The sequence below is a fragment of the Ochotona curzoniae genome, unplaced genomic scaffold (assembly GCF_017591425.1).
Source record: "Ochotona curzoniae isolate NIBS_2020 unplaced genomic scaffold, NIBS_Ocur_1.0 contig_883, whole genome shotgun sequence".
Lineage (NCBI taxonomy): Eukaryota > Metazoa > Chordata > Mammalia > Lagomorpha > Ochotonidae > Ochotona > Ochotona curzoniae.
In genome coordinates, this window is record NW_024466599.1 from 31,964,112 (window position 1) to 31,978,268 (window position 14,157).

The following is a 14,157-nucleotide window of genomic DNA, read 5'->3' on the forward strand; positions in this document are numbered from 1 at the left end:
AAATCCTTGTCGTGGCTAAAGTTCCCTTAGCTGTTGGAGGAAGGCGACTCGCGGGGACTCAAACAGTCCCACTTCCTTTGTTAGGACGCTGAGTACCAGGGCCAAGCTGGGAAATTAAAGATTAAGTTCATTAAAGGTAAGGTAATTGTGCTGAGGCATTGTTGTTGATACAGGTGGAGCGGTGGGGGCTGGGATAGGGCGCATTTACATGTAGGACGGCCCATTAAACAGGCTTAGCAGACGGCCCCGCAAACATGTTGATTATTTGCCTGATGGCTGACCTATGCCTTCGCTGTTTCATTAGTCAACAAGCCCCCCCCCCCACCCAAGGAGGGATGGGGCTCCCTGCTGGGAGCCAGGTGGAAGAGAAGGCAAGGCTCTTCCTGGTAGGGAAGAAACCAATCCCAGTCTTCCCCCACTTCCCCGGAGAGGAGGGGTGCTATTTGACCTGCTCTCTGCCTCCCACGCTGTCCCCAGCCCCACCGAGGGCACCGGCCCCCTACTGCTGGGGGAACTGGGACTGTTCTCTCCCGTGTGAGGTTTATCTTTGCGTTTTTCTGGATGCAGCCCTTCTTCAAGAAGATGTGGAGCTCCCAGCTGTCTGCAGACTTAGCAATGATCTTTTCCGGAAACTTCTCCAGCACTGCCTTTCCTTCCCCACCCCGGAGACTGACCTCCGCAGGAACTGACAGCCCTGGAAATTTGGGCGGCTTGCTTTCCAGTGTGTTCTCACGCAGGTGCTCTCTGCCCTGCCGTGCATCGGGCATACCTTCTCTGTTCTGTTATAGTAAACTGCCTTTTTCTTACTGGGGAAGGAGTTCCTCCTTGCTCCAATCCCTAGGAAGATGGAGAAGGCGAGGAAGGAATTCCCGGACTTCTTGGGGGCCTGGGATCCCTAATATCTCAGAAAAGAGGAGGGTTGGGGAAGGATCCCACTTTGCTTTCTGCAGTCAATAGTTCATCATGTCAGGTGTGTTCACTTAGTTTTTCCATTTCTGGTAAGGAACTGAGGCATGGAGTTAAGACCGGACATGGCTTGGATAACAGCTATGCTGCGAGAAAAAGCACTCATGTATTTGCAAGATTGGGTTGCTTATTACCGACACAAAACCTCACCTGCTTTCCTTTCTCCACCTTGCCCCCCACTCCTGACCCCCTCTGAGGAAAATAAGCAGTGTCATAATGATTTTGGTCAATAGATTTCTTTTAAATATCACCTGAGCATGGGGAGACATTTTGAGAAGATCCTGTGGAGTTAGTGTTGGTGTGTGAAAAAAGGACTCTAATTTTAGAGAGGTTTAAAAAGTATGCAACTACACTCACAAGGTGAGTGTTCCAAGAGGGAAGCATGGACATGTCTGGATCCATTCCGATGGTGTCATGTCTTCATACTTGCTGGTGTTTTGTTTTAAAAGGAAAGCTTGCACAGGTTGTTGATTGCCTTTAGCTGGTCAGGCTTCCATAATGAGGAATGAAAAAGAAAGACCATTTAGATATTTTTGTAGATTCTAACAGAGAAGTTTTTCAGGAAAGTATTTTCAATAGAATGTGTCTGTTGATTTGGGCAGAACTTGAAATCATTCACCAGCAAGCAACATTTAGCAAGCATCTTGGTGTTTTATGCCTCCCATGCTTATGTTAGAGCTTCTTTTTATTTATTCCTATAAAGTGTTCTTTGTCCTTGAGAATGTTGAATAGACTTCTTTCAGAAGTTATCAGAGACTGGTCTGATAAATCGGACGAGAAATTAAGAACATCTGAGTTATTTTCTAAGATGGGTTAATGAAGAGATGAGGATTTGCATTTTCTTTTAAAAACCTAATGAGCAAGTAAAACAGGTGGGAGGCAGGGAGCTTGGCTGTCATATTGTGATTTATCAGAGAGCAGAAAGGAAAATTTGATACAAACAAGATGCCAGGCTGCAGCTTACTGGGAATATGTTAAAGAGTGTGATCATTGGCCTTTTACAATTGAGAATACAGTTTGAAAACTGCACACAATATCCTCAGAATGTTTGTGTGTACTGCCACAGTTATCTCTGTAAACAGCCTTTTAACAAGAAGAGAAAAACAGCTTTGTCAATAATCAGAGATGAGAACGCTGCTCCCTCAACTGGGAGAGGCTGCATGTATATGTGCAGCCCCACTGAATTAAGAGGCTTTTTCTTTAATGTCCAAAAAAATAAGTAAGTAAGTAAGTAAACAACCTGTCATCACATTGTCACAAAGGAAGGGAAGCCTCGTTGTAGAAATTACTCATTGAATTTGAAATTCTTAGATATGCCATTTTGAACTGGGGGTTATGATTAAAGTTGGCAAAAAGAGAGGTGGAGGGAAAGTCTTCTAGAACTTGGGACACTTTTTTAAGGTTTTCTTTTATTTCTACAAGGTAGGACACATCCTTCCATTTACAGGAAGGTGGAGTCTGAAAAACCCTTTAAAACTTCTCACTGAGCCAGGAGTGCAAGAAACATTTTGGGCTATTTGCATCACAATTTTTGGAAATTCTGTTGCAGCTTTTGCATTTTAACTGCTTAATAAGGACTTTTTTTTTATAGAAAAAAAACTCATGAAACAGTGCTTATGAACTTGCTTGTTCACTCTAGTTGCTATGTTGAATTTTAGTGAAAGCTTACTATCCCCTAATTTCTGGAGTGTTTTGGAGGCAAAATTTATATGGTTTAGGATTAACCAATTTAAGGTGAATGAGTCAGTGGCATTTAATACAGTCACAATGTTGTGACTGTAGTTTATTTTTTAGTTATAATTTCTTTCAGTTGCAGAATCACAAGAAGTGGATAACAGTTGCTAAATGGGAATATTCATTCAGCAAGAATTGATGGAGCACATTGTTACAAGAATAGCAGAAGACTGGGCCCCCTGAGGATTTTAAAAATGCCAAAGGACTGTCATGTCCTAAAGACATTGTTTTTTGTTTTTTGTTTTGTTTGTTTGTTTTTAATCCAGGAGCGGTCAAGCTTGTGCTAAAGTAACTTCAGTAACTTCAGTCTGGATTGTTAATTGACTTACTGTTAAACATTACTCCACCCAACAGTTTCATCATCCTAAAATATGGTATTGCTAAATATTTCTCAGCCACAATGATTGAATATTTACTGAGCTATTTTTCTCATAGTGGTTTCATTTTCCGTGCCATATTCACAAGTTTTCCAAACCTGTACTCTATAAACCAAAGTTTCGTCAGCATGTTTGCTTTCATGGGCATATAGCTTATTTGGGTAGGTCTAGTATACCAATATGAAATGATTTGTGTAGCTTTGGCAGGGGAAAATTATTATAAAAGAATAAGCGGAGGTGCCAAAGAAACATAGAGTGCTTAACTTTGCTGAAAAGTGATGTTTCTCAGGGAAATTTTAGACAAAAGTTTCAAGTTCCCTAGATAAGTACTAATGAAAGTGATGACACCAAGAACATGTTCTCTCTAAACTAGATTCTGAAGATTAAAGCTGTTTCATGTAAAAGAAGGGGAAAGAATGATATGTTAAAATATTTATCATTCCTTGAAAAATATCTATCCTTCAAGTAAAGTTTATTTTGAAGATGAGAGTGATGGTGATGATGGAAATGATGATGATGATGGTTGGAGGGAGGAATTTGGGGTGAAAATTGTTGCAGAGGAACTGTGACAAAAAACTTATGATTTATATGAAGGAGTTTCAAAGAGTTTGTACAAAATAAAATTGAAAGGTAATTTTGGTGCAAAAAAGGTTTGAAATCCTTGTACAGTTTTTTTTCCCCCACAATATATATTTTTCTAGAAACTATTTTGAAGACTTTCTCCCTATTTGGCAGCATGTGATCAGTCCTGGAGGGTCTTTCTTGGCCCAAAATAAAGCAAAAGAGCAAACTACCTAGTGTTCACTGCGTCTCTCAGCAAATGGTGCATGTAATTTTCTTTGTGGAGGGAAGTTGGTTGTCCTTTTCCAATCCTAGATCTGATGCCTTCCAGTTCTTGACTTTTGGAAGACAATGTGCCCACTCTCAGCCTCTATGTTCCCAATGGGAGTAACAGCTGTCTGATGTGGTGTCTTGAGGATCACATCTTCGACATTCATTAGACTTGTAGTTGCTTAAATACATGGATCCCACACAAAGTGTGATGTTATACAGGGATGGGTGGTTGGGGATAGGGAGTAAAGTACTTTTGGGTGGGAGTTTTACAAGTCATAAAGCCTCAGGTTAATTTATCATAGTGTGTTCGACTTCTGTGGAGATCATTTTAAAAGCTACCCATGAAGATAGGGAGATGTCAGAATTAGTCCTTTGAATGGAAATGTCTAGAGCTCTAGATTTAGTTGAATACCATCTTTGCTGCCACTGACAAATTACAAATATCACCTGAGAAATTATTTCAATTTGCCATCAGACCGAAACCATCCATTTCTCTCTGAAATGTGTCACAATGTTGAGTACTTCCATAACGATAAAAAATGATTGGAATTGCCATGTTTAATTAGAATATTAATCTACTGTCATCTTCCATGATCTTGATTTATAGCAAATTTGCTATTTGCTGTTAAGGTGTTTTACCCTTAAATGAAAATCCTGCTGCTATCCAAAGCCTGATGCTAGCCCAAAGAGGGGCAGTCTGCTGGAGAAGGGAGAGGTGACCCCTGTCTCTTACAAGTTGAAGAAGGAGTTTTTTCCAAGGGAATCAGAAGGACCATCACCCTATAGCTAAAGTCCTCCCTTAATTTTTAAAATCTCCCAACAGTAGGTCTGGCTGAAATACCAATGCTTTTGGAGAAAGGAATTCAGAAAAAGGTGTGAGATATCTTTATGTCTTTTACCAATCCCTTTTCTTGGGTAGAAACTTGAGATTATAGATGGGAAGGAGGGAGTCCATTTCCTCAGAATTTATAATTCTGCTGAACCCTGTGCTGAATCCAAGAAAAATTAGATTTCCTGTAGGGCGAGAGCCTGAGACGTTGTCCTTTAGGGACTGATTTCTTGCCTGTGGGACACCTGGCTGCCAGAGCTGTAAGAGCACATCCTAAGGTCTGTGGGCTGGGTCCATGGAAAGCACTTGGAGTAACCCCGTGGGTCCTTCTTGGGTGCACCTGCCAGTCGAGGTTTGATTCAGCCCATCCTGCCTGGTTCCTTTGCCCAGCCAGCCTCTCCACCTGACTCCTGCTGTGTTCAAGGGCTGCCTCATTCCTGCTGCCCTCTTTCCTCCATCTCCAGTCCTCCCCTGACTTTGGCTCCCCTGGCATTGCTGAGTTACCCCGTGACATCCCCAGCATGGCTCAGGTCCTGGGGTGACTGACATCCTCATTGCTATCTCAGTGATCCTGGGCTTCCTAAACTTCCCACCCAAGCCTTTGTCACATGCTACTCAGTGCATCGTTAACAGTATCTTGGCTGGCCTGGGGGTCAGCTTCATAGACACAGGTGTGGAAGCACCTCACCTTCAGGCTTGTGGGCTTGACAGGAGCTGCCTGCCCTGTGAAGCTACTGGAGCACTATCTGTCCTGCTCTTGGCCTGTCCTGCTGAGAGCCATGTGCTCCATCCCCTCTGTCATGCCTTCCTTGCATTATAGGGTATTTTATTTCCAAGACAGAGTGACAGAAAGAAATGGGGAGAGACATATACATTCCATTTACTGATTTATTCTCCAGATGGCTGCAAAGGCCTCGGTCAAGCCAAAGCCAGGAATCTAGAATTCAATTTGAGTTTTCCATGTGTACCTAAACCATCACCAGCTACTTCCCAGGCACACATTATCAGGAAGCTGAAATCAGGAGCAGAGGCAGAATACTAACACAGGCAATCTGATATGGAATGCTGGCATCCTAAGCAGTGTCTTCAATGCTGGGTCAGAAGCCCCCCCCTCCCCCCCGTCCCCCTCCTGCCTCCTTATTCATCATCCCAAACAGGGAGTCACTAAGTACTAACTCCCTCTCCCTCAAACTTCTGATAACCCCTATTCTACTTGCTGTCTCCAGGAATTTACCTATTTAGATATGTAAAATATGTGGAATCTCAAAAGAGTGGTCCATCTTGTATCTGATATTCTTAGCCCGTGATTTCATGACTCATCTGGCTTGTTATCTGGGCTAGCTGGGTTAGAATTTCCCTGCTCAGTGCTGAATCATCTTATTAATGTCCCCTTGCATGTGTGTACCACTTGCTTACCCACTTGTCTCTAGAAGACACATGGACTACTTCTACCTTTTCACTGTTGTGAATTATGCCGCTCTGAACATGGTTATACATGTATCTGTATGAAAAGCTGTTGTCAGTACTTTGGGTGTATATAATAGGACAGGAGAGACTTGTACCATCACTGGTCTCCTGTTGGTGCTTCATCCCCAGACCCTCTCCCCGTCCACATTACTGGCTCTGACAGCTGGAGCACACAGCCCTGGGAAGCTCCTGCTGGCATCACACCTAGACTGTAGGCAGTGAGCACTTCTGGGCTGCAAGCAGGGAGCTGGATGAGAAGCAGAAAATCCAAGACACGAACCAGTGCCTCTATGGGATCCTGGTGCTTGTGAGAGTACACCTGTGCAGCCACCTGCATCTCAATCCCCAGCCGGCTTGGGAAAGCAACAGAGGGTGACCCAAGTTCTTGGGACCCTGCATCCACATGGGAGACTCAGAAGAGGTTACTGGCTTCAAACCAGCTCTGCCCTGACCACTGCGGCCATTTGGGGAGTGAACCAGTAGATGGAAGATCTCTCTCTCTCTCTTGCCCTCTCTCACTCTGTCTCTCCTTTCTCTGTAACTCCATCTTTCTAGTAAAAATAGATCATTAACAACAAAAACTTTCTCCATGCAAAAAAAGAATTATGTCGCTCTGAACATGGTTATACATGCATCTGTGTGAAAAGCTGTTGTCAGTACTTTGGGTGTATATAATAGGACAGGGATTGCACTATCCTGTAGCAATTCTGTGTTTAACTTTTTAGGGGCTTTCCACACAATAATCACTTTTAAAAAAAGATTATTTGAAAGAGCGTCAGAGAGAGGAGAGTGAAAGAGAATGAAATACATCTCTCTGTTGGTTCACTTCCTAATTGGTTGCAAAGGCCAGTGCTGGACCAGGCTGAAGCCAGGAATCATGAACTCCATCCACATCTCCCATGTGAGAGTGGCAGGGGCTTAAGTCCTTGGAACATCTGCTACCTTCGCAAATGCATTAGTAGGGAATTGGGTCACAAGTGGGGCCCAGAGCTGAGGCCTGGTCTGATGGTTCAATTGCTAAATCCTTGCCTTGAAAGCTCCAGGATCCGTATAGGCACTGGTTCATGTCCCGACTGCTCTACTCCTTACCCAGCTCCCTGCTTATGACCTTCCTTGGGAAGCAGTAGAGAATAGCTCAACTCCTACGTGGGAGAACCGGAAGAAGCTCCTGGCTTTGGATCAGCTTAGATCCAGCCATTGTGGCCATTTGGGGAGTGAACCAGTGGATGGAAGATCATTCTGTCTCTCCTTCTCTCCATAAATCTGATCTTTTTAATAAAAACAAATCTTTAGAAAAAAAAAGTGGTGCAGATGGGGTTTGAGTCAGTGCTCACATGGAATGCTGGCATTGTAGGTGGCAGCTTTACTCACTGTGTCATGATGTCATCCTCACAATAATCACTTTTATAATGAGTGATAATTCACATTTATGTGATGATATGGCTTACCAAGCACTTATTGTTATATTAGCTCTTGAGAACAAGCCTGTGAGACAAGTATTGTTATAAGTGCCACCTTTATTCAGATGAAGGGAATGAGGCTTAGTAAGATTCAGCAACTTGGTTGAGGTCAATCAGCCCATCCATAGGGACACAGTTGTGGGACTATTGTGCATGTGAGCTTTCTGATGCAATGTGAAAAGCCCTTCAGCATCCCCTATTGATTTAACTAGAGTAATCCTGAATCGCCTTGATTATGAACATGTCTAGACTCCCTTGCCAGACTGTCAACCTCAAGGACAGGGCTATGTCTTTGTCTTCCTCATTCCTGCGCAGCACCTGGTCCATAATAAACTTTAGCTGAGTGAATAACTGAATGAATGGGCTCTTGGTTAAGAAGGAGGTGATTAAGGAAGAGGCCCAGAGGCTCTCCTGGTTCTCACTCTGTGCCAGAGCACATGGGGAGCAGGTGTCTTTACATCACTGGCAACCTCTGCTATGTTGTGTGAAACATCATTTCCTGTTCCAACTTCCCTGCACATTCCTGCACACATACCATTTTAAAAATATTTATTTGAAAGAGTCACAGAATGGGGGTGGACAGAGAGAGAAAGAAAGAGAGAGAGGGAAAGAGAGAGTACTTCTATTTGCTGATTCACTTGCCAGATGGCTGCAATGTGTAGCACTGGGCCAAGCTCAAGGCAGGAGCCAGGCGCTTCATCTGGATCTCCCATATTGGTGGCAGGGTTGCAGACATGTAGGCCATCTTCTGGTGATTTTTCCAGGCCATTAACAGGGAGCTGGATTGGAAGAGAAGCTGCTGGAGCACAAACTATAACATGCCATTTTGATGATCATTTGGCACCTCTGCCTCTGCAGAGGGACTGTGGATTTCCCAAGTCCAACATTAGAGGCCCACACAGAGCCAGGGCAGAGTTAGTAACTGGGTGAATCATGGAAGGAACATGCCTCTGGAAGTCATACCTTTTCACTGACCCTTGTCTGTGGGAAAGCTGTCAGAACATGAGGTGGCCAGTCTAGTTAGTATTCTGACAAGTGATGAATTGTTACCTTTAGTGTGCTCATAATAAGACATATTTGCCATTTGTCTGAAATTTAGGTTTGACTGGGTATCTTATATTTTTATTTGCTAAATTGGCAACTCTTATTCCTAGATACTTATGTACAACAGCTTGCTAAGGAAAAAGTAGAAAATGGCTTTACCAGGGCAGAAGTGCTTACTACTTTTTAATTTGAAAAATACAAATAGGGGAATGTTTCCTCCTAAGTAGGAAATTGTCCTACAACCTGTAGCAGTTCAGCCCTATCTGAAGCTGTAGTTCCTTCCTGCCTCCCAGTGTTGCTGTGACATCACAGCATTTCCGGTGTCCACTCTGGTTTTGGCTGATCCCTGGCAACTAACCCATTACCTCTAGGGACATGCCTGCTTATGGCTACTAAAACATTCCCTGAAGGCTGACACTAGGATCCCGCTCATTCATAGGCCAACCACCCTCGTGTATCTAATTGATTACACTTGTTTCTGATGCCCTTTAGGGGATGGATGGTTCCAGAATCCAGAACTTCCTGCCCAAGATGTAAAGAGGAGCTGCCTCAGGTTCTCCATAAGCCTGCTTTTCCCTGTGGCACCAGCAAGACACTCTGCCTGATCTCCCTGCTGGTTTGCCTGAAAGCCCGGGATCAGCCTTCATCCTGGATGTGCCATAGACTTCCAGGAACAAGGAGGGGAAGGTACCCCAGGGAGAGAAGGTCATTGTGTCATATACCAGGTGGGAGTGCTGGCCAAAGGATAAAGGTAGTGAGCACTGCCTCTTGGGTGTACCACATACAATTTTCCTTCTAAATCTAGAATTGTAATACCCCTGCCGCTTTTCTAACTCACCTGACTTAGTCTTACCAGAATGCAATTACTTATGTGTCTGCCATTTTGGCAATTTAAAGAAAATATCTGTTAAGGGTTTTTCTTCTTTCTTTCTTTTTTTTTTTTTTTTGGCCTTATGAAAACCCACAATTTGGGATGAGGGAGTTGTGGATGGCAGTGATGGACAGGAAGTGGCAGGAGATCACCCAAGGCTTTGTGAGAAGTAGCTGTATGAATAGAGAAAATAAAAGCATTGATCCTGTGGAGCTATGCTCTTTCAAATCTTTGGACTTCCATCCAGTCAGTGAGGGTCGGGGAGGCAGTAAAAGGACAGAGAAGTCCCACAGCCCAGAATGTCCAAGTTACCTGATCCAAACTTGACTTCTTGAGCTTGAAAAGTTCTTAGCTGAAGGGATTAGCATCTGTATCCTTTCAGAGCCTCTACCCACTCTTCCTGCAAGCATCGACAGCCACTTGGCCAGGATGCAGGAAGTCTGTAGGAACTTATGTGAGGGTCTAGCACTTTTAGCACTTCGCATGGTTAGCAAGACAAGTGTTATCTTAGGTTAAGTTGCAGTAAGTCCAGAGCAGGCAGAATAGGAGATACCTTCCCAGAGACCCTTGGTGATGGGGCAGCTGGAATGTCTGGTGGTTTGCCATGCAGGTTGAATTATTCTTTGGAAACTGTGTTTCCCTCTGAGAAAAGAGATGGGATTTCTCCTGGAACCTGAAATCCCAGTTCTGGCGCTATTGCTCATTTGAAGGGAGCTGATGGACACTGGCTGGCATAGGGACCAAGCAGTCCGGGGGAAATGAGCCTGCCCTGGAGACTTATCTTAAAAATTCCCAAACTTCTCATACAGAGAACCCCACGGATTATCCTGACACTTGGTTCCCCATCCAGTCAACTCTGAAGAGCAAGTTATAGGGGGCAGAGAAACTGTAGGCTGAGTTCTAGAATCTATGATTGAAAAAAAAATATATATGTATAAACAAAAAATTATCTTGGGAGATATCTAAGAGGAGGTTTATGGAGATTTCCTCCTCTGATGATAGCCTCTATGTGATCATACAAAAGGCTTGACATGTGAGTTGCCTGCTGGCCACCCAATCAACAAGGACAGAGCCACAAGAAGGTTGTAGAGGAGAGATGGCAGGTTTGGGTCAGTGGGGATGACAAGCCCCAGAAGTTGGGGTCCCATTGCGCCAGCCATCCAGAAGTGTGAGTCCATGAGACTTTACCTGTCCTCTTGCTAGTTTTTGGGGTCTCCACCCAGGCAGGACCCTTTCTGCAAGTCAGCAATACATTTCTAGTTGACACCTACCTAAAAGCAGATACTGAATTTGGATTGTCCCTATTTCTCCACCTTCTTATGTCTGTGGAAAGTTATATTCATTCCCAGTTGGCATCATGGATGTGTCTGCTAGAAATGGTGCTTTTCTGGTGACATAAGGGACAGAAGGAGCTAGGCTGGAATTGAGTGTGAGAGCAGGCCAGCTCTGTGGTTGGAAAGCCACCTGAGGTGGAGAGAATGGGTGTGGACCATGTGAGCTGAATTGGGGGTGATGATGATGAGGCTGAGGCATGGGGGGATTGGCTCCTTCCTCCTGGAGCCTTCTGCTCCTCAATGTCTTGGACCTGGTTTCTCTCGTAGGTCTGTTATTCCTTTCCACATGTGTGTTGATGAGATGGGGATGGCTGGGGGCTGGGAGCAGGGCAGGCTGCATGCTGGTCTCCTGTATAATCTGGTAATTGGCTATAATCCATGTATGAAATATTTGGAGATCTGCCTCCCCATTAACTCCTACTTCAAGCATAATTGTTTCCCCACATAAAGACCCTGGGGCCAAGTTTTCCCTTGACATTGCTAAAACAGCCATCGAGGCTTCAACTCTACTGAGGACTTATAATTGCCTGCCTGTTTGCTGCATTTTTAACTTTCTACCCATCTTTAAAAAAAAATTCATATTTAATGAGATGGGACTTCTCTGAGGACTCTGGGTAAATCTAGGTGGTAAGGGGGTCTGTTTGGCAGTGCATGAAAGTGCTTGATATGACCAGGAAAGGATCTTGCTGAGAATCCTGGACCTGGGAGTGAAATGTTGGGGGATGGCAGGGGATCTATGTTACAGTTGTGAAACTCCAGCTATGCCTCTGGTTGTCATGGAAATAGCACTTGGAGGTGGTTTATATGAGGGAGGGTTGGGGTGGAAAGGCTGTATCTCATTTTGGGAGAGAGGGACCATGAGCCAAGGACAGGAATGTGTGTGAGGAGTCTGGTTTGGAGCTCCCTTCTCTGGAACGTGGCCTCTGCTGGGAACTGCATGTTCTCAGGTAGGAGACCATTCAAGGAGAGGCCAGTGGAAAAGAAAGGAAATGAGAGGGCCTAGGACTGACAGTGTCTGCACAATGGAAGTTTCTCAGTCCCTCAAGGACATTCATCTCTGCAGTCCTTGCTCCATTGCTTCCTAGCTGTGTGACCCTGAACAAGTGACTTTACCTCTCTGAGCTCAAAGTGATAGAGGGATGCTTTACAGATTTCATGAGGCTTCTGTAAGAATGAAATGAGGTCACATGCAAGAAGGCTCCAATGCGGTGCCTCACGCCATGAAACCTGAAATAACTCTCACTGCACCTCAGGTGTGCAGGTACACAGGCTCTGTTCTCTTTTAGTGCTAGTAGAATCTTCATGGCAATATCTGTGCGTGATGAGGACTTCACACTCACAGGAATGGCTATGCCACACACTCTATAACTCATCTAAAAATCTAGAAACTTTTTTCTCCTCTGTCAACTTTTTCATGTCTCTCTCTTGCTTTTTAAAAAAATCCTCCCTTGTCCATGGGAGGTGGGCAGCCTCTCTTTCTCCATCTCCCTCAGTGGTGGTAGAAACAGACACTGTGTGCTTTGCAGCCATCTTCTGCCCCTAAGTACCCCTTTCCCACCTTCCTTTCTGTGTTATTCAGCACATAATTTGTTGCAAGCAGGCATATAGTCTCCTGAAAGGAGTTCTGGGGAAAACAGGGTTCTCTTTCTCTTTCCTTTGTGGGGTAGGGCCAAGGACTTTCCACACGTGGCAGGTGCCTGCACTCATCCTTTTTTTTAAGATTTATTTTTTTTATTGCAAATTCATATATGTATGTATATATAGAGAGGAGGAGGAGAGACAGAGAAGAAGATCTTCTGTCCAATGATTCACTCCCCAAGTTGGCCATAATGGCTGAAGCTGAGCCAATCCGAAGTCAGGAGCCAGGAGCTTCTTCTAGGTCTCCCATGCGGGTGCAGGGTCCCAAGCTTTGGGCCATCCTTGACTGCTTTCCCAGGCCACAGGCAGGGAGCTGGATGGAAAGTGGGGCTGCTGGGATTAGAACCGGTGCCCATATTGGATCCCGGCATGTGCAAGGTGAGGACTTTAGCCGCTACATTAGGCCACTGCACTGGGTGCACTCATCCTTATGGGGGTTCTGTTAGAATTGCTGTTCACAGATAAGAAAAGTGGGTTCTGCAGGATGTATTTGGCTGGTTTGGTGGCTCTAACAAAGTACTTCAGGTTGGGTAACTTGTAAAGACAAATGACTTATTGGCTCCTGGTTATGGTAGCAGGAAAATCTGAGTTAATGTGGTACCAGCATTCTGGCAAGGACCCCTTTGACTGCATCTCAATAGGTGAAGAAGCAAAAGGGGAACTTGCCCATGCAGAAGGCAGGTTTGTGGGCACGGAGGCAAGAGGCTGGGAAGGGCCAGGTTTACTCTTCCAACAACCTGCTCTCTGAGAACAAATCCACTCCTACCAGATCATGCTTGCTCACAAAAGATGACAGTAATGCATCCCTGGGACTTCAGCCCTTGTGACTTATTCATCTGTCCTTGGTCCCACCTCCTAAAGGTCCACAGCTTCAGTCCTGCCACACTGAAGACCAAGCTTCCAGCACATGAATCTGTGGATCAAGCCATCTCCATCCTGTAGTAGAAAAGTTTATATAAGGAACTCCAACCAGTTAATAAAGAAATGATGGAATAGAAAAATGGGCAAAAGATATCAAATAGGCAATTTATTGTAGAAGAAAACCTGGACAATAAACATTTGGAAAAGCTTTCTACTGCTCAGGAAATTACAAATTAAAACAATAAATGAAATATCACTCATCATATGCTGCTATTTGGTCAAACAGTGACTAAGTCTGACCATTCCAGTGGGCCTGGAGGAATGTACATGGGTAGAAAACTCTGGGGGAAGCAATTAAAAAGTACCTAGTGAAATAGAAGGCATATCCTAGGATGCCACAGTTTGACCTCTGGTGGAGCAGTGCTTATCTAGTGCTCACAGAAGTGCAGGATCCCCACTGCAACTCTGTTCGTGGCAAGAGCAAAGTGGAAATAGTCCACCAGGCTCCCCAGGGGAGGAGTGGGAAACTGCAGCCTGCAGGCCAAAGCTGGCCCACCTCCTCCTCTCACACAGCATGTGAGCTGAGGATGGTCGGAACAAAATAATCAAAGGAATATTTTCACCACATGGAATTATATAAAATAAATTTCTCTGTTGGAACACTGCCACACTCATTGGTTTCCAAGCTGTTTATTGCTGCTTTTCCTCCATAACAATAGAGCGAAGTCATTGTAAAACACCA

General features: G+C 44.5%; 1 long non-coding RNA gene across 1 annotated transcript in view; it reads right to left on the reverse strand.

The window, feature by feature from the left end:
- Positions 1 to 1,186: 1,186 nt before the first annotated feature.
- LOC121164767 overlaps positions 1,187 to 14,157 on the reverse strand; it is a 30,395-nt gene continuing 17,424 nt past the window's right edge. The window contains exon 4 of the long non-coding RNA XR_005885157.1: positions 1,187 to 1,456. This is a non-coding gene — a long non-coding RNA (uncharacterized LOC121164767). The remainder of the gene's footprint in view (positions 1,457 to 14,157) is intronic.